Source organism: Macaca nemestrina, chromosome 1 (genome assembly GCF_043159975.1).
Source record: "Macaca nemestrina isolate mMacNem1 chromosome 1, mMacNem.hap1, whole genome shotgun sequence".
NCBI classification, from domain to species: domain Eukaryota; kingdom Metazoa; phylum Chordata; class Mammalia; order Primates; family Cercopithecidae; genus Macaca; species Macaca nemestrina.
The window spans coordinates 42218037-42245460 of record NC_092125.1 but is presented as its reverse complement, the minus strand read 5'-3'; the positions used below and the strand labels follow the sequence as shown (position 1 = coordinate 42245460).

Here is a 27424-nt window from a genome sequence, read left to right as displayed (position 1 = left end):
CCAAAAGCTTCTTGTGACATTCTCATTAGGAACACTTCTACATTGCACATGGACATGTCCAGGAGTTTAGGAAGCATTCCACACTACCAAGAAGGACATTTCATTTAAGGAGGCGGCTTTGGCTTGGACTTGTGATTTCAACGTCACAAAATTTTTCGCCTTCCAGGGAAAGCAAAAGATTAATTGGGGACTGAGGAGTGCTTTTATTCATCTCCAACAACAAACTAACACTAACATTTATTTCTAAAAGCAAAATTATTTATAAAGGATATAATCACTCGATGCAGCATTTGCTCATTAAGTTTATAAACATGGAAAACTTGAGCTTTCAGATGCTTGTAATTTGCTAATGCCCTTCTTGTGAACTTGGAGCACAAGAGGCCTACAATGTGCAATATGCTCATTTGGGAGAAAATTCTGCAGTTAGCTTTTAACTCATTTGTTTTTGAGCATTCCAGGCAACCATGCCTAAGTCTTTAAAGAAATGTGTCTGTGTGTGTAGAATTCTTTAGGACTACAAAACACACTATTACAACTTGAAGGACAGACTGAGATTAGAACAAATGTTCCAGATTGGGCCTGGAAGCTCATGCTTGTAATCCCAACATTCTGAGAGGCCGAGATGGGAGAATCACTTGAAGCCAGAAGTTCAAGACAAGCCTGGGCAACACAGTGAGACCCTGTCTCTAAAAAAAAAAAAAAAAATTTAATTTGCCAGGCATGATGATGTATGCCTGTAGTCCCAGCTACCTGAGAGCCTGAGGGGGAAGGGTTACTGGAGTCCAGGAGGTCGGGGCGTCAGTGAGCTATGATCGTGCCATTGCACTCCAGCCTGGGAGACAGAGTGAGACCCTGTCCCTAAAAAATAAAACAAAAACAAAAAAAGTGTTCCAAAGTTGGGTAAAAATATAAAATGGTTAAAAGAATAGACATGGCAATTATTTTTATGTGGTCCATTAAGAAAAATTACAGGTTTAAAAAGCAAATTTTAGCCCAGGCACAGTAGTTCATGCCTGTAATCCCAGCACTTTGGGAGGTCGAGGCAGACGAATCACCTGAGGTCAGGAGTTCGAGACCAGCCTGGCCAACACGGTAAAACCCCATCTCTACTAAAAAACACAAAAATTAGCTGGGTGTGGTGGCATGTGCCTATAAACTAAGCTACTCAGGAGGCTAAGGTTGGAGAATCGCTTGAACCCAGGAGGCAGAAGTTGCAGTGAGCCGAGATTGCACCACTGCATTCCAGCCTGGGCGACAGAGGAAGATTCTGTCAGGAAAACAAACAAGCTAACAAAAACATGCAATTTTTACACTGTTGGTGAATTCAGGGGTCACACGAAACTTTTTTCTCCATCTTCATTTCGATTTTAAAGAATAAAATAACTCATTAGTAACAAAAATAGGTTAGGTTCTCTCTTGTCCTTCATAAAGCCTTTCAGCCACATACATTTATTTAAGTACAATACTGATGTGGACATGGCAGAGGACAGGAAAGTTAAAGCAAAAGAGGCAATTTGGCTATTTTGATAAACTTTATCTGGCTCTGTGTGTGTATATGTGTGTCTGTGTGTGTGTCGTGTACACTTTTGTGAATGTCACAACCTACAAGGTTGGTATCTCACTAGGAGTATCACCTCTGCTACCTGTCACCATACAGCTCATAGATTTCTCATTTTTCCTATTAAAGCATTGTTGACATTCATTAAAATGCATATAGTTTTGAGTAGATAGCTTATTCTATCATGAGTAGCCCTCCCTGATTTAGTGCTACAGCTGGTCAGGTGACTGTCCAGACTCTGACTGGAGTCCAAAAAAGGACAGTGACTGGAGTCCAGAAAAGGACAGTGACTGGAGCGCTGTCTGGAGGGGCACCAGGTTCACAGGGCTCCTGAGAAGCCTGCACTCAATGTGGTGGCGTGCTCTCCACCTCTCTGACATGGAGAATCCCAAACAAGGTGTTTCTCTGATTGAAGCTTGAGTAACAAGCCCTTCATGCAAGCGCTCTACAAGGCGACCCCACACCTTCCCTCCATGACTGTATCAGGCACCCACCTACAACCTCACTGTCCTGCCTTCTAAGCAACTGACTCATAATGCCTGGAATTGAAGACACCACACACCCCAGTCTTACCATAAAAATACTTCACTTCGTCTTGTGTTCTGTCTGTTACCCATAACCTGCACATCAGGAAGGAGACTTTTCTGTGACTTCCACATCCAATGCGAGCCTTCCTTTACTAATTTCAGAACTAATAGAGCCAAGCACATACTGCCTTCTCCCTGCACCTGGCGTGGTGAGTGTTACCAAACGCTGCAGGAAAGTGATATGGAGATACATGATCACACAACTAGACACAAACTCACAGCTGCTAATCCATAACTTATAAATCTATTACATATAGGGATCTTAATTTTGGCTGGTACTGTATGTATCATGTTGAGATCATAGACAAAGACTTTTCCAACCAAAACTGTTCTTGGAAGACTTAAATTGTATTTCCTGGAAAATGGGTCCACTATCAATAATTTAGTTCAGTGGTTCCTGACTATTAAGAAATCTAGTTAAATTTGATTTTCATTGCTAAAATACTAAAAAATAAATTAAAAATTAAGTTTGGTCACCTTAATTCATTAAAAAATATGTATATTTAGGCAGGAAAATTTGGAAGAAAGTAGTAGTATTTCAAATCTTTTATCACATACTTTGAAGTGGTCACTAAGAAATGGGAGGAAGTAGAGGCACTTAGAACTTAGAAAGGGAGGGACTTAAAAAGTTACCGAAGAAGAACTTCAGCTTGAAAACTCACTGCCCCTGGCTGCAACCATTCACTTCACACCTTTCCTCTCTTCAGGAAATGAGATCCAAGAGAAAAAGCAGCCCCGTGGTCTCCCTGCTACTATTTCTTGGAAAGAGCCTGAGGTAGTGTCTACACCTAGAGAAGGCAAAGAGTCTCTGGAGACCCAGGTCAGCATGCAGTCCACCACCACATGGTAAAAGCTCATGCCTGCAGTGCTAGGCAAAAGCTAGATATTGTCAAAGATGCTCTGATAGTCCTAACTGGTTAGTTCACAGCCCTGCAAACAATTACAGGTCAATTAAAAGCAACAACAACAATCCTGAATGTCAGTACTTACAAATGTAGCACCCTAGGATTTCAGCAAATCCTCCAGCAAGCCTCAGAGAGAAGGGTCATCCTTAAGACTTGAAAGATAAGCCAGAATGTGATGGCCCACACCTGTAATCCCAGCACTTTTGGAGGCTAAGGTGGGAGGATCACTTAAGGTCATGAGTTCGAGACCGGCCTGGCCAACATGGCAAAACCCTATCTCTACTAAAAATACAAAAATTAGCTGGGCATACTGATGTGTGCCTGTAATCCTAGCTACTTGGGAGGCTTAGGCAGGAGAACTGCTTGAACCTAGGAGGCAGAGGCTGCAGTGAGCCAAGATCCTGCCACTGCACTCCAGCCTGGGTGATAGAGCAAGACTCTGTCTCAAAAAAAAGGAAAAGACTTGAAAGATTAAGTGGTATTTCCCATGTTGTCAAGACAGAAGTGGGTAGGGTGGTGGTAAGGGATGGTGAGCTCTAGGTAGAATGAATGTATAAGCAAAGTCTAGGAGATTTGACAAATACGTCATGCTGTAAATAGATCTGAGGAGAGAGAGTCAGGAAATGAGACCACGTAAGTGGACCAGGGTTGGATAATGAAGGACCATACTAAGATATTATCAGCCACTGATGTCAGCAGAAATGTGAAATGACCAAATTTTTTTGTTAGTGACATCATTCCTTCAAACAGAAGAGATGGGGATAGAGGCAAGGAAATCGATAAGAAGCTTTACAGTGGGAGTCCGGTGACCAGGGGAGAGATGTCGAGGGTCTAAACTGAGACATTGTACCAAATAACAAGAGGACAGAAAAGGTATCATTTAAGAGGTAAAATTCCAAGTTTGATGAATATTTAGATGTAGATGTTTAGGTAAGGAAGAAAGTGAAATCTAGGCTAGTTCAGAGATATTTGACATGAAGAGCAATTAGGTAAATAGTAAAACTGATACCCAAACATATTATCTTTGAGATGTTAAGTGGAGATGAAGAGTAGACGAATGAATAGGGCTGAAGCACAAGACAGAGTTGTGGACCAGAGATGTGATATCACACATGCAGAAAGAAGAAAAAGCCATGAAACATGATTATTCAGGACAGTGTGCAGTGAGGCTGTCTGTAACATTTTTGAATCATGGACACTTGGAAGGCTGGTAAAAGGCACTAACCTAACAACTAAAAAATGCACATTTGCATTTGCAGACAAAGCACTATATTTCAGAGGAATGATAGATCCTTTGAAGCTCATCTCTGAACCCACAGGCCAAGAATGCTTAGTATAAAGCAAGACTAGGAGAGGGCTGAGGAAGGAGACAGCTAAGAAGCAGGGCACACAGAAGAAGAAACTGTAAGAACAGCCCAGAAAAATTAAAGCCTCTACAATGATTAGAAGCCACTCTATCTAGAAATGTTTGTGAAGTAATGGGCAGTACAGATAGACAGGACTGAGTCCCAAAGCAGGGAATTAATTTTTTGTTGTTGCTTTTTAATATTTTCTTATGGAAAATTTCAACATACTCAAAGTACAGAAAACAGTATAATGCAGTCTCTTACACCATGACAAAACTTCAATTATCAACTCATCATTTCATCCCGAAAAATCAGTACCTATCTCCAAAAAAAAAAAAAAAAGAAAAAATCATAACCATACCACCACTATCACACCTTAAAAAATTAACAATAAGTCCTTAAAACCATCAAATATCTGATTAGTGTTCAACTTCCCCCAGTGGCCTCATATTTTTTCATATTGTTTTGTTTTTCACTCACCACCCAAGTAAGCACCATACAGTGTAACTGGCTAACAAGTGTCTTTAGTCTCTTCTGATCTACAGGTATCCATTACGCATCTCCCTGTCTTTCTTTTCCCCTTGGTCATTTGTCCTGTAAAGTTCTGTTTGTTGTGGAACTTTGCTGATTGTATCATTGAAGTAACATTTAACATGTTCATTTAATTCTTCTATATCCTGCAGATTGGCACTTGGATATAGTGATTTGATCAAATTCAGGTTCAATATTTTGGCAAGAATAATTTATAGGGAGTGTTGAGTTCAACCAGAAGACACAAAAGTAGGATTTCTTAAAAGATAGAGCTGACAAATCATACCTGCCACTTGGGAAAGAAGCCAGTGAAAAAGGTGAGGCTGAAAAATAGGAAAAGGAATAGAAATAAAATATAGTAGATAGTAAGAAGAGAGACAGAAAAAATATAAAAAGTGACTGTACACTCTACTCTGAAGCACCAAGCTCTGGAATCAATTCAAGCAGCCCTGAGCATCTCTCGATGGCATGTGAGATAGTAACTGACATCCATTGCAATAATCCTAAAGGCATGAAGAAGAAAAGACTAAAGTGCTTTGCATTTACTTTGATCCAAAGTGTGAAGCATTTCCTGAATTCTAAAGTCTATCATTAAAAGTCTATCTGTGCTTAAAGAATTACTCTCCCAAGAATATTCACAGGAGTTTCTACCATATCACCCATATGGGTAACTATTTTGTCCTCTAAACATAGTGTCCATACAATCACATCCTTCTACTTGGCAAGGGAAATATTTAGCCAATAATATTATATTAATGTAATTGTTATGATAAAATGGTAATAAAGAGAGAGATCTAAGGTTATGATTATGCCCTTTTGATTGATCTTCACCATTATCCCTATGTAACATTTTTTTCATGGGAACTAAAACTTTCGTTTTACAAAATGCACCTATGAGAAACATAAGGCTCTGCAAACTAATGCCCTCTTAAGGGCCACACACATTCCATTAACCAGCCCCCTCCAGAAAACCTGTCTCATTGTCTTTGGCTCTTCTCCTGTCCCTGCCTCAAAAGAAAAAAATTTATTTAAATATCTACAGCAAGTATGTTCCAATGCATTGAGTGTTCCTGTGAACTATAATTACCCTTTCGTTAGCAACAAACTCCAGCTCTAAAAACAAAGCATGTTTTAATTTAAAGTGTAGTTGAATCAGGTAAAAAAAAAAAAAAGTCCGGAAAATTAATAGTTTTTTCCTTTTTGGGGGGGTTGGGGGAGGCAAAAAGTGGAAAGTTTAATAGAAGAAAGGAGAGAGGAGAGCAGCTCCTTGCGAGACAGAGACAGAGAGAGACATCCGAAAAAAGGGCGTGGTTTTACATTATAACATTTTATATTCTAAAAACTTTCTCTGAAAACATGCCTGATTTTAATACATTTATAAACACATCTGTGAGGTGACTTTATTAGAATGAATGGACAAGTCATAAGTCAGTGACAGCTTCCCTCATGCCAGTATGGAAACTAATGACAGTCCTCTGCAAAGTGTAAAAAATAAGGGCAACATATTAAGTTTTTCATGAAGCTTTACTCATCCACCAAGGCCCAACTCAAACTTTGTCTCTACTGAGAGGTCTGTGTACACTCCATGAAAGCAGTAATCCACCATCTTGCTATTTTCCCATATTGCATCACATATAATATTATAGCACAAGTCAGACTACACATGACCATTGAACAAATATTATATTCACCCCAGGTGTTAATATACTGAGGATACAACAGGAGAAGAAGGAATCTTCTTTGCTTGGAAGAGTCCTCTTTTGATCTCCCTAGAGGACCATGTACCTCTGTACTTAGTACCTCCTAAGTAGTTAAGTACTTCTGTACTTAGCACAAACTCCTACTTGGTACTTATCACGGGTTCATTGAATGCTTGAAAATAGCACCTTTTTTCACTTTACTCACAACAATCTTGTGAGATGGACAGAAGGATATATATTATATATTCATTTTTACATAAAGGAAGTAGGTCCAAATTAACATAACTTCCCAAAATCTGACAGATAGTAAGTAGGCACCCTGAAACCCAATTGTATTAGTCCATTTTCATGCTGCTGGTAAAGACATACCCAAGACTGGGAAGAAAAAGAGGTTTAATTGGACTTACAGTTCCACATGGCTGGGGAGGCCTCAGAATCATGGTGGGAGGTGAAAGGCACTTCTTACATGGCGACAGCAAGAGAAAATGAGGAAGATGCAAAAGCAGAAACCCCGATAAAATCATCAGATCTCATGAGATGTATTCACTACCACGAGAACAGTATGGGGGAAACTGCCCCCATGATTCAAATTATCTCCTACCAGGTCTGTCCCACAACACATGGGAAGTATGGGAGTACAATTCAAGATGAGATTTGGGTGGGGACACAGCCAATCCATATCACCAGTTCATTTTGAGAATCAGTGGGTGAGAAGATCAATGAACCAAGGTAGTTACTATATAAAGCTAGGGATAAGAGGCAAAGGAAGAAAACATTTAAAATCTTCCTTTGCAGAGGCTGACAATTAGGCCCTGGGATCTCTTTCCAGACTGTCACATTCATTGGGAGGCAAAATCTTCCATGGAGACACAGGTTACACAAATTGAAATGAAAGGCATTTTAGGAGGCTGTATTCCCCCTAAGGCAATAATATTTTAATTGAAAGAATTTTCAATGACCAGCTCATTCTCAAAGGCCATGATTGGCTTCCGGTCGCTATGGAAAACACTGCCCTTACATACCACCTGTCGTGGGATTGCGCCTTCTTACCTCCTCCCCAGCAGGGACAGGAGGCTCTAAACAGTGCGATTCAGTGTACTTCAGGACTGGCTTGGTATCCAGTGCCTGACGACCCCATTTCAGGGACTCCACACCAATGGGATCTTGGCCTGTCACCATTTCTGCAGCTCTATCCTTCCCTTCCCTCTGGTTAAAGGGAAGTTCAGTGCTGTCCCTGCAGGCTTGGGGGAGGAGGGGATGTGGATCCTAGAGAAATAAATCACCAACAGTGTAATGACTGGAGGAAATAACCTGCAATGAAGAACTTTCCCAGTGCCCCTTAAATAACACCAAGTAGACAAACCTATTTTATCTTTTACAGGTAGTATGTTTAAAATGAAATTTTCTTTTCAGGGTTCCAGGAGCCCACAACAGGGCATATGTTCTTGATGAACGCTAGAGGAGATGAAGTCTCCTTCTGAGAGAGAAGGGAGGAAAGTTAACATGGTATTTATAGACTTGTTAGCCGGTGGAATATAAAATCTGGCATCTAGTGGAGAACAAAACTTGGATTTAAAACCAGATAACTATCTACCTCAGAATAGCGATTGTACGCCCAGTTCCAAACAGCGAAAAGCAGGTTGGGTGAGATCTTACATTACATGTTAATAATCTCACCCGGAGCTCTTTATGCAAGGCACAGAGGAAGAGTCCACAGAAATAAAATAAATTTGCATGCAAGGAGTAGAAATGCTAAGTATATGGTTAAAGGATTTTGCACCTAAACCACAGGGAAGAGCCTGGAAGCAGAGGAACTCCCTTTGGGAAAATGCACAGTACAATTCTTTATTTAGCTGCTTTAGTCACCTTTTCTTCACATTCAAAACTCAGCACATTATAATTGTTATTACTGACTTCACAACTATAATGCTTCATAGAAAGTTGGACAAGAAGAATGCAGCAGAGATCAAATAAATTGTCGCACAATGTTAAATTATTTCAAATGCTGATGATCTCAGTACTAAATTCTGAATCACCAGCAACAATCACAGAGAGCACTGAACCATCCAATTCACACATTAATGTATATTAATCACTGCCTGACATGTTCCTTTGATCTAGAATTTTTTATATATATATAAATAGTTTTATTCAGCACAGAATGTATCCAGGAAGATGGAGATAAAGATTATAGAAGAATAAGAACTTTAGTCTTAACAATCAAGTAAGTGAGTTGAGATCCTCAGAGTATTGCTAGATCTAATCAAAATCATGACCCAGAGAGCAAAAATAACTTTCTCAATCACTCAGATCATAAGATTAGAGCCAAACTGATACATGCCATGGGGAAACTAATGTCCAATATTAAGTAAAGCTCTCTAATAATTCTAGGCCCCACATCTACCTATTCTAAAAGACAGGCAACAGGCCAACTGAAGGGAGGGGTTCATCATCATTGTGAAGGTCAATTAGAGCTGGATATTTTACAGACGTCACTTTTCACGTAATCTTTATTATAATCCTGTGTTAAATATTATCCACATTGTGCAGATAAGGAGATGTAAACTCAGAGGGGCAAAGTGACTTAACAAAGGCCATTTTACTAGTAGAATCAGAACTTGCACTAAGTCTGTCTGATCTTGAAGTCTGTCTGATCCTTCCCAACTTGGATTCTATGATCATGATGATTGTTATGAACAACTACAATTTTATTGGATGTTATTATATTATGTGCAAGGTCTAAGCAACGTACATACATTGTCTCATTTAATATAACCATTGCCATATGAGATATTATTTCCATTTTACAGATTAATACACTGGTATTAGAAGGGATTAATGGCCTGCAAAGTCATCCAAGCATAGAGGAAAAGTCAGGATTTGAATCAAGTTTCTTTTGACTTGAAAATCCATGATACACTTTATTACCAGGCTGTTCCATTCACTGACTACAACATAACTAAATGGAATCCAAGGTTTGCTGTGACATTTACTAATATCACTCATAATTTTACCAGTGAATATCAAGCCCTAGAAACATCAATACCTGCTGAACAGGAAACACTTGCAAAATGGGCTCACACATTTCTTTAATTATTGTCAAATGTTCTGACATGTTTCTAAACCAGATTTAAAAATTTAAGATTATCTTAGGTTTATAGCAGCTTTAAATACACAAATAAATTTTCAATCAACTTAGAATTGTAAATTTACTATGCAGTACTAGCTGGCAGTGTAAACACAGTGGTTAGGATTACTAGTTCTGCCTACTCATCTATAATACGGAGATGACACAACTTATCTCATGGGACTGTGGTACGAGCCTTAAATGAAGTCATGTATGTGCTTAGTTGCACATAATAATCACACATTCTAATAATCACTCAACATTGCTACTGCCCTCCTATTTTGGAATTGGATTTAAAAGCAAAAATGTTCCCTTAGGTTGAGTAAGAATACAAGGACTAACAAACTAGTGAATGAATCTGAACTGTGTCATGACTGTGAATCAAGATTTGGGGGCAGATCTGATACCCGATTTCTGGACAAACTAGGTCTTCCCCCCGCCACCCCTTTTTGTAAAGAGGAAGATCAAAAGATTTAAAGTATCTCTCAGTGTAGGAAAAGTTTAAGAAAAGGGCTGTGGGAATTAGTTAATGGAGAAAGAGAAGTAAAAGATACAGCATAGTTAAGTAAGAAATGGGAGAAACAAGGTAACTTGCTAAAAGTAACTCAATCACAAAAACCAAGAGGAAGCTGTAAGGAGGTAAAAATGCCTATGTATGCTGGGAATGGAAATTCCCACTAACCAAAAGAGGATGTTTTCTGCTATCAGAAGACTTAGAATTTTAAGAGGGTACTTCTCCCCTGATGCCTCTCCAAAAGGAGTAGGTAGAATTTCAGTTTACTTCTAGGACATTAGGTCAAACAAAAACCATCAAATAGGATCCTTCAGTTCAAAATACTGAATAAGGAGAACTCCTCTATCTTTGAGCTATCTTTGGTGTCAACATTCAAAAGGAAATGCAACCTTTCTAGGATTTGATTTTCTTGGAAAATGTAGAATCTGGCCAGCCTCTCAGCCAGGTCCCTTTAATTGGAAAAGGTAAGCCAGGTTTTCCTAATCATTTTTTAATATAAGTGCTGAATACATAACACATATTTTTAAGTGACATATATTTCACAGACTTTACAAACTCTTCCCTCTCTCCTCTGTCCTATAAGTATCAAAGATATTCCAAACTTACTATCTTACTTATTAGAATATTTCTGTTCAACTTCTTAGTAAATTTCTTTCAAAGGAGCTTTTAGAATCATTGGATTTCCTCAAGGCAAATATTTAGGTAGCATCCTCTAATACTAAAAAAAAAAAGAAAAAGAAAAAAAAAAAGGCCAGGTGCAGTGGCTCACGCCTGTAATCCCAGCACCTTGGGAGGCCGAGGCAGCTGGATCACCTGAGGTCAGGGGTTTCAGATCAGCCTGACCAATATGGTGAAACCCAGTCTCTACTAAAAATACAAACAACAACAACAACAACAACAACAAAATAGCCAGTGTAGGGCGTGCGCCTGTAGTCCCAGCTATTCTGGAGTCTGAGAGAGGTGAATTGCTTGGACCCGGGAGGCAGAGGTTGCAGTGAGCCGGAATCATGCCACTGCATTACAGCCTGGGTGGCAGAGCAAGACTCCGTCTCCAAAAATAAATAAACAAATAAAAATAAATAATAATAATAATAAAGGAAATCAATATGTTTTCTGATGTTGTTCATCTTAAAGCAAGTCTCAATCACGCTAATTTCTACCAAAGCAATTAATATCTACTGTGGAGAAATCGGAAATCACTTCCTACCACCCTCTCCCAATAATGATTTAAAAATCCATCTCCTCACTCTCAAAGGACAATGCCCCAATCAGAACTCAGGGAATAGAAATAATGTCTAATATATATCTCAGTGTCTTTGGAAAAATTTATTGGCTACCAAGCTGAATTCTTATTTCATTTTATTTCTTTCCAAATTAACAACCACAAAAACCTAAATAAATCATTACTTTCCTTTTTTTTTTTTTTTTTTTTTTTTGAGATGGAGTCTCACTCTGTTGCCCGGGCTGGAGTGCAGTGGCCGGATCTCAACTCACTGCAAGCTCTGCCTCCCGGGTTTACGCCATTCTCCTGCCTCAGCCTCCCGAGTAGCTGGGACTACAGGCGCCTGCCACCTCGCCCGGCTAGATTTTTGTATTTTTTAGTAGAGACGGGGTTTCACCGTGTTAGCCAGGATGGTCTCGATCTCCTGACCTTGTGATCCGCCCGTCTCGGCCTCCCAAAGTACTGGGATTACAGGCTTGAGCCACCGCGCCCGGCCATTAGTTTCCATTTTTATGCCACTTTTCATACCATCTTTCTTTTGACCATCTTTGTAACTCCAAAACACAAGATAATAGCCCATAATGGTTTTGGTTTTTTAATAGAGAGAGTCTCCCTATATTGCCCAGGGTGGTCTTGAACTCCTAAACTTAAGTGATCCTCCTACCTCAGCCTCCCAAATTGCTGGGATTACAGGGGTGAGCCACTACACCCAGCCACAATGTAGGTTGAGTGATTGATCTCAAGTACTTTACAAATTGTTGGATTGATCCCAAGTATTTAATAAATCTAGGCATTGTTAGCCAGTATTTATTTAATGAAATTGCAAAGTCTCTCAAAAAATGTTCTCTCTGACTTTTCTGGTGTTGTATGTGTGGCTGTGTAGATTGTAAAAGGCTCCTATAGAGTGAGTCTGACGGAGTGATGTAGAGCAAGGGCCTTGGAGATAGATAGCCCTTGGGTAGTATCACATACCAGATGATTTCATTATCCTCACTGAACAGATGAGGAAACCAGGGTCTCAAGAGAGGAAGTAACCTGTTCAAGGTGAAACAGCCAATGAGTGGCAGAGCCAGGACCCAAACCCGAGCAGTGTGATTCCAGATCAGTGTGAACACACAAAAATAGGGACAGAAAAAGAACAGCTTTGTTTTGGTTTTTGATTTTTCTGAGACAGAGTCTTACTCTGTCACCCAAGCTGGAGTGCAGTGGTACAATCTTGGCTCACTGCAACCTCTGCCTCCCCGGTTCAAGTGATTCTTCAGCCTCAGCCTCCCGAGTAGCTGAGATTACAGGCATGCACCACCACGCCCAGCCAGTTTTTATATTTTTAGTAGACGGATTTTCGCCATGTTGGTCAGGCTGGTCTCAAACTCCTGACCTCAGGTGATTCGCCTGCCTTGGCCTCCCAAAGTGCTGGGATTACAGGCGTGAGCCACTGTGCCCAGCCAAGAACAGTTTTTAATGACACATCTTTAATGCAACCCAATGACATATCTTTGGTTATCAATGACACTTAAGAAAGTAATCTCTGTGGTCACCTTCCACTGAGGAGATCTTTGTTGCATTTAAGGCAACCATATTTTCATGGGCTCTCTACCAGCTGCAGAACTTCTCAAGGGTCTGAGGTTTTTAATTTAAGAAACACCAAAACATAGCTTCTACCCTCAAGGGGCATGGAACCTAGTGAGGAAGGCGATCTATCAGCAGAGCTACCTGCCGATGGATTTTCAGTGTGCCAACATATTATCCCCTCTGTCCTGAAACAACACACTGGCCCAGCCCCAGACCTCAGTCCATGTCTGGCCTTGAGCAACCTTGTCTATTCACTCCAATGTGTCTTGCCAAGATGATCATTTTCTACATGGAGTGTGAGGTGAAGAGAGTCTGGAAACATCGCACTATGGAACTTGAGGGGGCTGAACAGTGAGAGGAGCCAGTCTGTCCTTCTGGTACCAAGTCATCCAGACAAAGCATTGCCAAAGAAGAAGGTACCAAGGGACTTGCCTGGGTGATGCAGACAAGTTGCAAGATCCCTTCCAACTCTCAAATTCCTGAAAGGGAATACAACTGGAGAATGAAACTTTTTTCTCAAAATAGCACCTCCTCAGGACTTTCAGGGCAATACAGAATTTGGAGTTGAGCTAAGTTCTATATTACCTTCATCAGGAATGAGAAGTCTGTTTTTGAGAGTTCCTAGGAAAGTGAACTCTTTAGCCTCCTCTTTTTTTTCTTTCACTAGGAAAAGTCCATTAAATCAGGGGATCCTGGTATTGGTCCACGGTCTGTTAGGAACCAAGCCATACAGCAGGTGAGCGGTGGGTGAGCAAAGCAAAGCTTCATCTGTATTTACAGCAGCTCCCCATCGCTCCCATTCCTGCCTGAGTTCTGCCTCCTGTCAGATGAGTGATGGCATTAGATTCTCATAGAAGTGCGAACCCTATTGTGAATTTCACATGAGAGGGATCTAAGTTGTGCGCTACTTAGGAAAATCTAATACCTGATGATCTGTCTCTGTCTTTCATCGCCCCCAGATGGGACCATCTAGTTGCAGGAAAACCAGCTCAGGGCTCCCCCTGATTCTACATTATAGTGAGTTATATAATTATTTCATTATCTATTACAATGTAATAATAAGAGAAATAAAGTGCACCATAAACGTAATACATTTGACTCATCCCAAGACCCCCGTTCATGGAAAAATTGTCTTCCATGAAACTGATCTCTGGTGCCAAAAAGGTTGAAGATCACTGCATTAAATGGTGTTACAGCTGGAGACTACACATAAATTCCTTCTGGACCCCACCCAGCAAGCACACAAACAATCTGACACCGCCACGCCTCCTGCCCACCTTGACCTTACTGCTGTGTACTACCTTTGCACTCAGGGTGTGACGCCAGGCAAAGAAAACAGATTCTCAGGTAAGATAGGAGCCAAACACAGAGAACAAGATGGGAGGAAAAACAAAGCGCCAAGGGAAGGTCTGGGTGGAACTTCGTATGAGAGAAGGATTTCCTGATCGATGGCTGTTGGCTTTGCTGAAACAAGAGGCTTGATTTTGTGTTTCAGGTCAATTTTCTGAGTTCATTTTGGAGTAAGCCTGATCTGAATGCCAACCTCTTTTTGTGCTTGCAGGATGATTTTGTTTCCAGAAATGAACAGTTGTTGAAATATAGGGGGGAACGAGGGGGACACAGAGAGAGGGAACTAGATACTGAGAATCCTTCTGTGGTGAGATTCAAACATCTTAACCTTCTGAACAAAAAATGTCAAGAGGATTTCCTCACCCCACCCCACAGGCTCTCTTTCATCTAGTCTCCTTTTCTCTACCATGGACAGAAAAGCCCTTGGGTTGTCAACAATTCCTTTTTTCCTACCCTTCAGGGCTCAGCAAAAAGGTCAGATTCTCAGAGGGACCTTCAAAAGTACCCCCCAACCCACTGCTCAATCTCCCTGCCCATTTATTGACTTTACTGATATGCTTATCAGTATCTGAAATGATCATATGCCATCGTTTCTTTCCCTCATTATAGCTGTCACCTCTCTTAGAACAGATGTTCCATGAGACCAGGGACCTCCTGCCTTGTCTGCAGCCCAGCACAAAGCCCAATACCCGCCACAGGTAGGTGTTCAAAAGATGTTTATTGGAAAAGGGAAAGCTGAAGGGGCAAGAGAAAGGGGGAAGTCCTAGGAAGGGCAGAGGGGAGTGAAAGGTTATTACCTTTATGTGTTCCAACAACTCCTCAGTCAGTTCAGTGAGGAATAAGTGGCATAGTCAGGTCACATTTTTGTTTTCTCCTTTGGGGAAGCATGTTGCTATGTCAAGGGCTCCTGGGGGCTGGGCAGAACTGGGTTCCAACGCCACTCTGCCTCAGAAGTAGATATGGCAACTTTGCATCATGGTGAATGTGTCTTGTGGGCTGCCGACTTTGCACTACACCCTTCTACACACCCTTTGCAGGTACACTGTCCACTCTCCAAGCCAACCACTGCCAAATCTCCAAATCTCAAACACTTTCCCTGTTCTTCTTGACTAGTACCATAATGCACTTCATAAAGAAAACAGATGCCCTAGGCCGGGCGCGGTGGCTCAAGCCTGTAATCCCAGCACTTTGGGAGGCCGAGGCGGGTGGATCACGAAGTCAGGAGATCGAGACCATCCTGGCTAACATGGTGAAACCCCGTCTCTACTAAAAATACAAAAAACTAGCCGGGCATGGTGGCGGGCGCCTGTAGTCCCAGCTACTCGGAGGCTGAGGCAGGAGAATGGCGTGAACCCGGGAGGCGGAGCTTGCAGTGAGCCGAGATCGCGCCACTGCACTCCAGCCTGGGTGACACAGTGAGACTCCGTCTCAAAAAAAAAAAAAAAAGAAAACAGATGCCCTAAAACGAGAACTACTCCATCATCTCAATAATAATGTCGCCAATGTGGCTGCATCTATCCCATATACCCTACCTTCCTCCAACAAGTTGTAACACAAACTTGCCTTCTGCCAAGGCCAAGCTCCCCACTCCTTCTCATCTACCAAGGACTTCTCTTCTGCAGTTTTCCCTTCTCCTGCATCCATCACCAGCATCTCCCTTTCTATTGGATCATTTTCTCCCACATGTCCCATTCTCTTCTCCATGCACTCCTGTTGGGTTTTGCTCTCCACATGCTGCTGTCCTCACTAGTTTCACCATTCTGACCCCACAGCAATGGCAAGGGCTGCTTCTTTGTCACATGTTGCTCCACCTCCACCTCCATGCAACATTAGTTGCAACTGATCATTCCTCCTTCTGCTTAATTTTAGAAAAACATTTGTTCAGATTTCAGATTTTGTCCTTCCCAATGCTGAAAATTAGATTCCAGCCTTCCAATCACTTTCTTAGCTTAGCTACTGTGATACCACACTCTGCTAGATTTCCTTTTGCCTCAGTTGGTTGTTCTTCCAGGCTCCTTTTCTGTGGCCTTCTCTTTTACTGGACTCCTCAAATTTGCAGTGCCTTGGAGCTCAGTCCTAGGCCAGTCTCTTGCTTCAAATACCATCTATACGCCAGGCGCAGTGGCTCACGCCTGGAATCCCAGCACTCTGGGAGGTCAAGGTGGGCAGATCATCTGAGGTCAGGAGTTCAAGATCAGCCCCACCAACATGTCGAAACCCCGTCTCTACTAAAAATACAAAAATTAGCTGGGCGTGGTGCTGCATGTCTGTAATCCCAGATACTTGGGAAGATGAGGCAGGAGAATTGCTTGCACTTGGGAGGCGGAAGTTGCAGTGAGCTGAGACTGCCACTACACTCCAGGCTGGGCAACAGAACGAGACTCTGTCTCAAAATCAACAACAACAACAAAAAACAAATACCATTTATAAGTGAATGACTCTCAAATGTATCCTTTCATCCTGAACCATATCCCTGAGTTCAGTGCTGGAATGTCTAAATTCCAACAGAACTTAATACAGTCAAACCAGAGCTATGGACTGCCCTGCCTCAAAATCACTAAGCTTTCTTCATCCCAGTCAAGGCATCCAATGACAGAAGTGCAAACCCAGAGAACGGTTCTTGACTTTCCTCATACATCTCACCAGTAATGCTCTATACCCTACTTCCAAATATATTTTAATCCAACCAGCTCCCACCTTCTCCATTGCTCCAAACCTGATCCAAGCCATTATCTATCTCTCATGGCTCTATAGCAATAGCCACTACTGTAATAATGTAAGCAGGGAGAGTGATCTTTCTAAAGTTTAAATCAAATTATCCCACTCCCTGGCTCAAAACCCACCAAAAGTTTCCCAGTATCCATAGAATAAAATCCAAAAACTTTCAACAAACTCCTGCAAGGCCTTGCCTCCCTCTCTGACCTGAATTCCCTCCATTCTCCTTGCTCACGACCGCCCAGGAATGAAAGTCTTAGCTCTGTTCCTCAGACATGGCCAGTTCATTTCTAGGAATATCTTATGTGGGTTGCTCATCTCAACTCCTCCTCGGAACCCTTTCATGGGTGCCTTCCATCACCCTTCTCATCATTCAATTCTTAACCCAGTGCTGCCACTCACAGGGGCCCTTGGAGGCCCCAGAGCCACACTCTACGCCAGCACTCTACCATGCTGTCTTCTTCTGGCATTGCTCAGTTAGCTGAAATAATCTCATCCACTTACATGCATAAGCCTCCCCCAACCAAATCTAAGTTCCTAAAGGATAGAGTTTCTGCCTCTTTTGTCCAATGCTATTATTCCTAGTGTCTGAAACAGTGCCTAGCAGGTATTTGGAGGCCAATACACAATTACTGACTGAATGAATGAATGAATGACTTTGAGTCTCATTCCCTGCATCTTCGCATGGAAATAGCACCCACCTGATAGAGTAAAGTCAGGATCAGGTAATATACATCAAGTGGTTGACACCACAGAGACCCTTGGGGAATGCTTAGCAGACGCCTGGTATTAGCCTTAGCCACACTCATACTTTTACTCCAGTGTGTATTCAAGAGTCATTGAATGCCTGCTGTATTCTGACACCATGCTAAGTGCTGGTTAAACAAAAATAAACAGGAAACCGTCCCCGTCATGAAAGTGCTCATGGTCTAGTGAAGGATGGGTACAGAGTCTGGAAAATAATTACAGTACACAGGGAGGAAGCCTGCTGGAGAATCAGGGGTTTTAAGATCCCTGGGAATGGAGCACTTTGTCTGCCCTTGGTGAGAAGTGGACAGCGATGGGCTCTTAGGGAAAGACTCTCAGAAGAAGTGATACTTAAAAATCTAAAGAAAGGACTGGAATTTCTCAGGCATGGGAGAGAAACAGCTCATGTAAATGTTTCCAAGTATGAAATAGGGAAGCATTGTTCCTAGGATTGAAAGAGAGGAGAGGATTGGGGTCTGAGGGGAACTAAAGGTCAAGAGACCAAAACCATTTGGTCCAGTGTGGTAGCTGCTAGCTACGTGTAGCTTCTAAGCACATGAAATATGACTAGTGTCACATGCTGAAATAATATTTTTGATATACCGGATACAATAAAATATGTTGTTAAAACTAACTTCATCTGTTTATTTTTCTATTTTATAATGTGACAACTAAAAAATTTTAAATTACATATGTGGCTTGCTTTACATTCCCGATGGACAGCAATGGTCTAGGAAGATAGGAAGAGACTGGTCATGAAAGGCTTTGCAGATTGTACTAAGAAATTTGAATTTATTCCATAATAATTCTTTCTGTAGGTAAGGGGAACAATTGGAAGCATCTATGTGTGCAAGTAACATGTTCAGATCTGTACTTTACAAAGACAGGCATACAGATGATACTATGAATGCATGACATGTTTTAAACCAGTCCTTTAGAAAGAGAAGATTCGGGAATAAAGACTTCCGCATATCCACTCCTCTCTGCCAGCCCAGCAGAGAGCCCCAGTGCCACTGTTGGCACTCTGAACAGCAGAAAAAAGAATTTTCCATGGCTAGGGTTTAAGAGTAGAGCAGGAAGGACTCTACCATTCTGCATACACACCCCACCCCATCCCTACAATCAGGGGAAAAGCTGCCAGACCTGCCTCACCACTGAGGCCAACAGGGGATGGCCACAGCAGATGAAAAAGTCTATCCACCTATGTCTGGGGACAGCTCAGCGAAGAGAGCAATTTGTGGTTCCTCACTCTACAAACCTGAGAGGACAGTAGCACGTACCTCTTGAGTCTGACTTGGATACCACTGATCTTGAATTTTGGTGTCAAAAATTATGTGACTGAGGTTTCTTTAAAAAAGAAGATTCTAGAACTCATCTCTTGTTGTCAAATACAATAATAAAAGACAGCAAAATTATATTCTATGTTCTCTTTTCCTTCAATAAAGACAGCAAAAACAAAGCAGAGGAATCTTAAGGATTTTGCAAGCCTCTCATTTAGGAATTTAGCAAATATCTAAACTCACAAAACGCCTATAAATTTTGCAAGGACATGGGGCTGTATTTTTCCTTCTTCCTCACAGAGGCACCAGATCTTTTTTCTTTTCCTTTTTATGTTTTTTTAATACCTTAAGTGCTGGGATACATGTGCAGAATGTGCAAGTTTGTTACATAGGTATACATGTGCCATGGTGGTTTGCTGCACCCATCAACCCATCATCTACATTAGGTATTCCTCCTAATGCTATCCCTTCCCTAGCCCCTACCTACCCTGTAACAGGCCCCAGTGTGTGATGCTCCCCTCCCTATGTCCATGTGTTCTCACTGTTCAACTCCTACTTATGAGTGAGAACATGCAGTGTTTGGTTTTCTGTTCCTGTGTTAGTTTGCTGAGAATGATGGTTTCCAGCTTCATCCACGTCCCTACAAAGGACATGAACTCATCCTTTTTTATGGTTGCATAGTATTCCATGCATATGTGCCACATTTTCTTTATCCAGTCTATCATTGATGGGCACTTAGGTTGGTTCCAAGTCTTTGCTATTGTGAATAGTGCTGCAATAAACATACATGTGCATGCGTCTTTAGAGTAGAATGATTTATAATCCTTTGAGTATACACCCAGTAATGGGATTGCTCAGTCAAATGGCTATTTCTGGTTCTAGATCCTTGAGGAATCGCCACACTGTCTTCCACAGTAGTTGAACTAATGTACACTCCCACCAAAAGTGTAAAAGTGTCCCTATTTCTCCACATCCTCTCCAGCATCTGTTGTTTCCTGACTTTTTAATGATCACCATTCTAACTGGCGTGAGATGGTATCTCATTGTGGTTTTGATTTGCATTTCGCTAATGACCAGTGATGATGAGCTTTTTTTCATGTGTTTGTTTGCCACATAAATGTCTTCTTTTGAGAAGTGTCTGTTCATATCCTTTGGCCACTTTTTGATGAGGTTTTTCTTTTTCTCGTAAATTTGTTTAAGTTCCTTGTACATTCTGGATACTGGCCCTTTGTAAGATGGATAGATTGCAAAAATTTTCTCCCATTCTGTAGACTGCCTGTTCACTACGATGGTAGTTTCTTTTGCTGTGCTGTGCAGAAGCTCTTTAGTTTAATTAGATCCCATTTGTCAATTTTGGCTTTTGTTGCCATTGCTTTTGGTGTTTTAGTCATGAAGTCTCTGCCCATGCCTATGTCCTGAATGGTATTGCCTAGGTTTTCTTCTAGGGTTTTTATGGTTTTAGGTCTTATGTTTAAGTCTTTAATCCATCTTGAGTTAATTTGTGTATAAGGCATAAGGAAGGGGTCCAGTTTCAGTTTTCTGCATATGGCTAGCCAGTTTTCCCACTACCATTTATTAAATAGGGAATCTTGTCCTCATTGTTTGTTTTTGTCAGGTTTGTCAAAGATCAGATGGTTGTAGATGTGTGGTGTTATTTCTGAGGCCTCTGTTCTGTTCCATTGGCCTATAGCTCTGTTTTGGTACCAGTACTATGCTGTTTTGGTTACTGTAGCCTTGTAGTATAGTTTGAAATCAGGTAGTGTGATGCCTCCAGCTTTGTTCTTTTTGCTTAGGATTGCCTTGGCTATATGGACTCTTTTTTGGTTCCATATGAAATCAATGTGCAAAAATCACAAGTATTCCTTTATACCAATAATAGACAAACAGAGAGCCAAATCATGAGTGAACACCCATTCACAATTGCTACAAAGAGAATAAAATACCTAGGAATACTACTTACAAGGGATGTGAAGGACTTCTTCAAGGAGAACTACAAACCACTGCTCAAGGAAATAAGAGAGGACACAAGCAAATGGAAAAACATTCCACGCTCATGGATAGGAAGAATCAATGTCATGAAAATGGCCATACTACTCAAAGTAATTTATAGATTCAATGCTATCCTCATCAAGCTACCATTGACTTTCTTCACAGAATTAGAAAAAAGCTACTTTAAATTTAATATGGAACCAGAGGCACCAGATCTTAAAAGAAGGAATGATGAATGGGTATAGTTATAAATATTCAAGGCTAATGAGAACCAAAGATGAAAAATCTGTAGAAGAATCTGGTATTTGGGGGCCAGATGCTGGTGTGTGCTTGAATTAACAGGTCTTGACCTCATATAAATTACAGAGCTATCTTATCGGATAAGAAAAATTAAGCCCCAAAAGCACTCATAAATTCTATAAATTCAAATTTCACCAATTATATTTTAAAAGTCAGTTTTTCAAAATGTAAGTAGCTACTAAAGATACAAATTATGTATCTTTTTATGGACATTTTAAGGATTTTAATAGAATGGTTGTTTGTCATTTTATTAATAGTTGGTGGAGAACAAACATTAATACAAAGTCTTATAAATCGTAAACTGTGCTGTTTGAAATCACAATCCTCATCTGAGGAGGGGCTCAGAGTGGAGGAAAGTCACTGGCACATCAAACATTTAATGGCTGAAAAGTTTCTGACCATCTGATAGACACTTTTGTGCAGTATTATTACCTCTACTGATATATTCTCAATATCACAGATCACAGACAGAGGCTACCTAGAGTTGCCAGGTTTAGCTTAAAAAAAATAGGCTTCCCAGTTAAATGTGAATTTCAGATAAACAATGGGTTTTTTTTGTTTGTGTGTGTGTGTGTGTTTTTTTTTTTTTTTTTTTTTTTTTTGAGACGGAGTCTCTCTGTCGCGCAGACTGGAGTGCAGTGGGGTGCACTCCAAGCATCCCAAGGTGCAAGGGGGCTCACTGCAAGCTCCACCTCCCGGATTCATGCCATTCTCCTGTCTCAGCCTCCCGAGTAGCTGGGACTACAGGCACCTGCCACCTCGCCTGGCTAATTTTGTTTTTGTATTTTTAGTAGAGACGGGGTTTCATCGTGTTAGCCAGGATGGTCTCAATCTTCTGACCTCGTGATCCGCCTACCTCAGCCTCCCAAAGTGCTGGGATTACAGGCGTGAGCCACCGTGTCCAGCCAAACAATGGATTATTATTATTATTATTATTTTTTTTTTTTTTTGAGACGGAGTCTGGCTCTGTCCCCTAGGCTGGGGTGCAGTGGCCGGATCTCAGCTCACTGCAAGCTCCGCCTCCCGGGTTTACTCCATTCTCCTGCCTCAGCCTCCGGAGTAGCTGGGACTACAGGCGCCCACCACCTCGCCCGGCTAGTTTTTTGTATTTTTTAGTAGAGACGGGGTTTCACCGTGTTAGCCAGGATGGTCTCGATCTCCTGACCTAGTGATCCGCCTGTCTCGGCCTCCCAAAGTGCTGGGATTACAGGCTTGAGCCACCGCGCCCGGCCTGGATTATTTTTAGTATAAGTGTGTTCCAAAGTATATCACATGGGATATACTTATCCTAAAAGTTATTTCTTAAACATATTATAAGTAAAATACTATTTGTATTTTTAGTATATTGTATATTACCTGGCAAACCAAACACTGTCTTGTGGTTATGCTATTAAGCTGCTGGAACATTTCAACTGAATCTTAGAACAACAGATCCCTCTAAGTACCTTGAGTTGCCCTCACACCAAAATCCAGTAATTCTTTTATGCCAGATGGTGCCAAATGTGACTAAGCAGACACCTCAACACAACATCCACAGTGTCCATGGAAACACGTTCAAAAACTGTCTGCCTGCTTTCCAAAATTAATTTAGAATCATACAATCACAGAATTTTAGAATTAGAGACTTGCATAGATTCTTTTTTTTTTTTTAAGAAAAAAATTATGTCATTTGCAAACGACATAATTTACAAATGATGCAAAGACCTTTCCTACAACTAGTTACTCAGGTGGGGGTAAGGAGGGTGTCATGAACTCCATGCTGAACTAGAAGATACCCAAGAAGACACCAGGGCCTCTCCATCCCCAGAATCTATTTATTCTTTCAATGCTAATGACGTGCTGAGGGCCATCTCTACAAGTGGTGCTATAAATAGAAAAGAGATGGACTATGCCCTCCTCTAGGACCAAATCGCTGTTGAATTCATCTGAGTAATCAAAGTGTTTAGCCCTCAGTGTGCACTTAATGGATGTTTGGTGAATAAATGAGTGACTGAGTGTGTTGTCTGGAGTCAATGAGACAAAATGTGTGTTGGACTGGGTTGGGGGGTGGGGGCAGGGGTAGGATCAGATGGGGAAAACTGTACAAGGAAGGTAAGTTGGGGGGCAGGGTGACCACAGCCCCTGCCCTGAGTCCATTTTCCTGACCAGATCCTTTTGTTTGGCACATCCTTAATAACAATGCAGAGATGTCATCACTCCCTGCATTTGGGTCCTCAGAAAAGCAATGAGTTCTCAGCCCAGGTTCAGATCAGACCCAGCTTCTTTCCCTGTCTGGGCCCATTTTATCCACCAGGGGCACAAGCACAAGCCAGTGTGCCACAGACTTTTCACAGACCTATGGAAACATCCTAGACCCAAGGAAAACATAATTAGCTCTAAGATACAAAAGTAAATCAGAACTATGAAAATTTACAAATGTTTGCTTAAATGTCCACAAAGTATTACTTTAAGGTCAATAATCAACTGCAACTTGATGTTTGTATCATTAAGTATAAGTCATATTTAATGTAGGATGTAGGTATATTTTGTTAATTCTGATACAACATGAAGTATGACCATTCCTCTTCATTTTCTTTCTCTCTCCCATCTGAAGCTGCTCTAATCACAATGCAAATTACCTGGCAGACCACTTCTTGCAACATTTAGAAAAAGAATTATTTCTTCTGGTCCCTCCCTGCCTCCTATCCTCTTCCTCTTCTCAGCTGTTCATTGAAGTAATGCCCTGATGTTACATGTTTTTTCCATGCAGCACATTTGTTTACCTGCAAAGTTTCATACTGTCCCTTACACAATGATATACCATGTGGGAGAGCTTAAGAATTCAGTGTAGATCTTCTGGAAAATGTTCCAATAGTTGACAAATAGGAAAAGGCACAAATATTTAAAATGGCTCACTTTCAAAGATTATGCACCATACATAAATTACTGGGTTCAGGAAGGTACTGATACCTCACAACACCCACTAAAGTGGGGTCTATTATCATCCTCATTTAATAGACAAGGAAACAAGACTCAGAGGGCTTAAGTATCTTGCCCAAGGTCATACAGCTGAACTAGTATTTAAAATTGAGCAACCTGATCTTATTTTAGATAAGTCATTGAGTGCTCCAGCCCTGGAGTCCAGTGGACATAAGGCCCTTACCTAAGTCCTAAGGTCCTTACAGTAGTTCAGACCTGTAAGAATGTCAGGATGGCCATGCCCAAAATGAGCTAAGACTACAGGAAAGTGGGTGGAGGGTGGAAGGAGAAGAAAGATAACCAAACAGATTTTTCCAAGCAAGGGTGATGGCAAAGATGGAAAAGGTACGATGTAAATGCCTGAAATTGAAGGCAGAGTTACTTCAACCTATATTTTGGAGCTGAGGGTCACTAGATCAGGAAGTGGAGCTTCCTATTGCCCAGAGCTGAAGGGAGACATCAATTTCATTCATTTCAACAGCATCATTTGACAGATGGGTGCTCAAAGCCAAGAAAGGTTCAATAACCTGCCCAAGATCACCCAGCTGAAGAAAACTCCAGGGACCCAGACTCCACTGTAGTGCTCACTTCTTTCCTACCTCTAACTGTCTCACTGGTCCTGAAAGTGAGAAGGGAAAGGCAAAAATCACTGGGAAAAAAAAAAGCAATCCAGGACAGTTCCTGACCTCCAAGCCTCTCTGAGAAATCTTTAGGGCTCCACAGAGTAAGAGAAGCTCATACAAATAAACAGAGACATGTCAGATTTCTTTTTTTTTTTTTAATAAGGGAGTAGATTCAGGAAACTAAACCAGTAAAGAGAGATTTCTGTCGAAGCTAAAAAGTAGCTTTAGCAGATTTTTGTAAGCACTAGGCACTAACAAGGATTCGCTAAGAATATCATCTCAAGTTAACTTTTATATCCTGGTTTCGACAGAGTTCTTGGTGAGCAGGAAGTCTGGTCCACTTAGGGTGTCAAGATTTTGGCAGTGTTGTGCTGCTCTGATACCTGGTGAATAAAATGGTAAAATAAGAGCTGGATTCAGTTCAAACATAACATTCTTACCTTCACCAGCCCTGGGCAGACCTAGAAACTTGGTCCTCTCCATTGGCTGTGCTAGCAAAGGTGACATCTTCCTGTGGTTCCTTTACCTGTCTGAATCTCCTAAGTACCCAGCCCCTGCACACAGGAGGGTCTCAATAAATGTAGGTTAAAGAAATGAATTTAGACTTTATATTTATTCAGCCATCATCAGATGAGCACCTACAATGTGTCAGGCATTGTGCTATCGCACCCAGTATGCCTTGGTTAGACAGACAAGGTACCGGGGAACCTGGAATCTATTGGGAGGGACAGGTATTAGGAATAATTATACAAATAATTATCACTGTTCAGAAGGGAAAGTATCTGATGCTAAGAGAGGGACATTAGGGAAGATTTCTCTGAGGAAATGACATTTAAGCCAAGAATCAAGACAGGAGTTGGCAAATTAAAAGACAGGAGGAAGACCATTTCAAGAAGAAAGAGCCTAAGTGAAATCCCATAAGCAGGGAGATGAAGGCATTCAGAGAACTGAAAGACAACCTGTGGGGCTGAAATAGGGCAGAGCGCAGCCCAGAGAGAGGTGGGTGGGTGTCCCTCAGGGTTCCTGCTCTGACACCAATGAGGTGTGTTACTGAAGGGTTTGAAGCAGGGGAGTGATGTAATCAGACGGGCTTTTTAAAAGATCACTCTGATGGTGCGTGCAGAACAAATTAGAGGGAGAAAGTAGAAGACCACCAGTTAGGAGACTCCTCAGTAATCCTGGACAGACGAATTGATCATGCATTGTTCTGAGGACTCACCATTACATAACAACAATGCCAGAGATAATTTATGATTGGGTAATAATTTGGAGGAAGAGCTTAACACAGGGTCACATTTCTCCACGGCTCCGCCCTTGGCCCTGCCCTTTCCAACATCTTTATCTTGATCGGGATAATGCCAGAAGGGAAACTGGCAGAGCTGCTGGGTGCATAAATCTGGGTGGGATGGCCAATATCAAAGACCCAATTGAATCGCTATTTGACTCTCTTTATAGCCTCCCTGAAGGGGAAGATTCATAAAGACAAAAACTATATGGTCTCCGTTCTCAAGGAACTCTCTTGCTAGTGGGGGAAGTGTGGACATAACAAATATTAATTCAAGGTGGACTGAGATAAGGGCTACACCAGTGCTGTAAACAAAGCCATGTGAATGTGTCCTGGTAAGAAAAATTAATTCTGCCAGTCAAGTGAGGAAAGGTTTTTCAAAATTGGCCTCTGACCTTGCCCTTTCAAGCTAAGTAACATTTTGAGAGGTGACAGAGGGGAAGAAAGGGGGGCATTCCTGGCAGCAGGAAAAACCTGAATAAGGCAACAGCAGAGGGAGGCAAGACTGCTGGAGACCATGGGTAAGGCAGGCTACACTCCATATTTTAAGACACCAGGATCAGGGCCAGGCGTGGTGGCTCATGCCTGTAATCCCAACATTTTGGGAGGCCAGGATGGGAAAATTGCTTGAGCCTAGGAGTTTGGAATCAGCCTGGGTATCATAGGGAGACCTCGTCTCTACAAAAAATTTAAAAATTAGGCATGGTGATGCATGCCTGTAGTCTCAGCTACTCTGGAGGCTGAGGCAGGAGGATTGCTTAAGCCCAGGAGGTAGAGGCTGCAGGGCCAAGATCACACCACTGCACTCCATCCTGGGTGACAGAACGAGACCTTGTCTCAAGGAAGAAAAAAAACATAACCAGGATTATCATGAATTTGCTGGTCTGCAAAGTCCTTCTACATACACCATCTCAGTTAATCTCATACCCACACTGAGGTCAGGATGGCTAATCTTGATTGACATCTAAGAACATTACATCGCCCAGTGACATAGGTTAGAGCCAGAAGTCATACCCAAACATTCAGGCCCCATTCATGAGCCTTATTCCACTGTTAATTAGATGGGGCAAAGCCAATGGTGTAACATTTAACAGAAATTAAATTAAAGACCTCCA

The 27424-nt window shown here is 41.5% G+C and overlaps 1 protein-coding gene and 1 long non-coding RNA gene across 2 annotated transcripts in view; both read right to left on the bottom strand.

The window, feature by feature from the left end:
* The window catches only part of C1H1orf21 (chromosome 1 C1orf21 homolog), a 237053-nt gene that overhangs the window by 170035 nt on the left and 39594 nt on the right, over positions 1-27424 (bottom strand). The gene's annotated exons all lie outside the window — the stretch shown is intronic.
* The window catches only part of LOC139357919 (uncharacterized), a 73977-nt gene that overhangs the window by 18235 nt on the left and 28318 nt on the right, over positions 1-27424 (bottom strand). Inside the window, exon 2 of the long non-coding RNA XR_011611963.1 lies at positions 1-27424. This exon is cut by the window's left edge and continues 18235 nt beyond it. This is a non-coding gene — a long non-coding RNA (uncharacterized lncRNA).